Genomic DNA, 2,500 nt, shown 5'->3' with positions numbered 1-2,500 from the left:
GTTTATTGTATTCAATCTGTTGCTTGTGTACCCAAAAGAAAGCTTGTTTTGAAATAAAGCCTTATCCTACTGTCCTCCTTAAATGGAAACGAAGGCAATTTACTATTAGCTCAGTCATCTATGACTGTTAAGTGGGGGCGAAAATGTTGTGTGCGTCTACCTGATCTCTCTCTCTCTCTCTCTCTCTCTCTCTCTCTCTCTCTCTCTCTCTCTCTCTCTCTCTCTCTCTCTCTCTCTCTCTCTCTCTCTCTCTCCCTCTCCCTCTCTCTATTGTCAAAAGCAGAGCGAAACCAGAGAGCATTGAACAGATTTGGATTGTTCTGTAGTGACAGTAATATAAGACCATGAGCGTGATTATCATCATATCATCACGTTGAGGAATTTCACAACTCGAATGTTGCTTTTCCCGTGGCATCCAAACCCCCCATTTAGACAAGGAAAATATGCGCCTAAAAAAAGCCACGGACCAACCCCCAACTCAGCTGACGGAACAGAGGGAACGCGCTTCGTACAAAGCGTTCGTAATTAGCAGCGGATTTGTATTCGATGATCCTCTGCTGGCAGCATCTAGACTACTTAATTAAAGTGTTACAGTGATGCTCTCGTTTGAGCGTCTCCCATTAAATATTAGCCCACCGCAACACCGAGCTCTGTCGGCTTCGCCAATTGGCTTCTACCGTTATGTCACGTTTTTAATTATTGATACAAGAGCAGTGTTGTAAAAGTAGAGCTATAATGTGTTCACCCTTGGCAGAGAGGGATTGTGAACATGTCGTTATTATGGAGGGCAAGCATGCAAGGTGACATCAATCACAGGAGCATGATTTATGGTTTATTGCCACGACCACAAATCAATGGAGACTGCTGGTCAAAGCAGTAAAAACGTCTCTCTTGTGTTAATGCATCAACCACATTATCGACCCTGTGTCGTTGTAAGGAGTTGTTTGATGTACCGGAGCCCAATTATTTGGAACTAAATCTTGTTTTACCTACAGTAATAATGCTACAGTCTTCTATCCCTCTTTCTGTTCAGGCCTGGATACCAGCTCCATGATTTTTGTTCTCTAAAAGACAGAGGTGCCCTTGAAAGTTTCTCTGTCAGTTGTTTCAATGTTCCACAGTTCAGAATTTCCATTTGACCTACTCACGTGCAGATGCTTCTGTAGGTGACATCTTTAAAAGATGTTCTTATCTGACAAGACAACCGCACACACTACTCAAAGGGGGTGCAGGTGTGACATGCCGTTCCAGTGGTAGAGTTTTCCAGACATTGATAATTGCGTCTCGTCTGTTTTTTTCCTTTACCCCCAGACAAGACTTTGGATTTAAGAGGCTTTTTGTATTCTTTTGACCTGCCTGTCATACGCTTCCTCTGATCTTCCCTCTCGGCTCTGAACAATTGCAGTTCTCACTTGCACAACACGAAAGAGAAAGACATCAAAAGAAAGCCAAAAAAAAAACTCCTTGTCTTTTTAACTCAGATATCTAATGCAATACGTCTGCAACCGTCTGTGAGGGACTACCTTTTAAGAAAAATAGTGCAAGAGTCGGAAAAACCATAACAAACCAGTTTTTTGATATCATTCAGAATTCAGAAGCCTGATTTATGAATTTGATTAGGAGTGCACATTCCTTAGCGTTATAACAACGACTTGCACATCCGGCTATGGCGCAGGAGGTAGAGTCGCCACCTAATGATCACAAGGTTGGCAGATCGGTGGTTCGAACTCTGGCTGGCCACATGTTGAAGTGTCCTTGGGCAAGACACTGAACCCCAACATTTCTCCCAGTGAGCGGGCCGGCGCCTTGCATGGCAGCTTGCCGCCATTGGTGTGTGAATGTGTGTGTGAATGGGTGAATGAGAGGCCGTTGTAAAGCGCTTTGGAGCAGCTTTGGAGCAGCAAAAAAGGCGCTATATAAGTGCAGTCCATTTACCATTTACCATTATCCGTTGACCTTCACTGAGAAGGAATTAGCGTGTGTTAGCCAACTTAGCATTAGCAAACTTTTTTTGGGACCCATCATAACAAAAAGAAAATCATCACACTTGACTCTCTGTATGTTCTCTGTAACACTGCCTACTCAGCTGGCTTGACACGACGGTACAATGTCTGCACTGCACGACTCCTCCAGTCCCCCCCCCCCCCCCCCACCCCAGCCCTCCCCCATCCTCCTCTCTTTTCTTAGACGTCTTCTAATGTGGACGAAACAGGAGAGTCCCTCGACGTCTTCTATTTTGATGAACTAGGACACGCCAGAGTAGCAGGAGGTTCTGCAGATACCCTATTGTCTCCAACCCACCCAACCGCCCCAGGCCCCCGAGGCACGGTGGCTTAATGGAACATAAACAGTCCCATCATGGCCTTATTAATAGGAGGTAGTTCGGTGAGTACACCCAGTAGTGGCTACGAGGGGTTAGTTAGCGGTGTAATTAATGATGTGTACCCAGTGATTCCAGGAAGGGAGCTGGTCCAGCTGGGGAGATACACACACACACACA

At 45.3% G+C, this 2,500-nt stretch overlaps 1 protein-coding gene across 2 annotated transcripts in view; it reads left to right on the top strand.

Moving 5' to 3' along the window:
* Nucleotides 1-2,500, top strand: part of gria1a (glutamate receptor, ionotropic, AMPA 1a) — a gene marked incomplete at both ends in the record, with an annotated part of 90,695 nt that overhangs the window by 493 nt on the left and 87,702 nt on the right. The gene's annotated exons all lie outside the window — the stretch shown is intronic.

This window comes from Nansenia antarctica (genome assembly GCF_963989245.1).
Source record: "Nansenia antarctica genome assembly, chromosome: 3".
Lineage (NCBI taxonomy): Eukaryota > Metazoa > Chordata > Actinopteri > Argentiniformes > Microstomatidae > Nansenia > Nansenia antarctica.
This window is presented reverse-complemented; position numbering and strand designations above follow the sequence as displayed.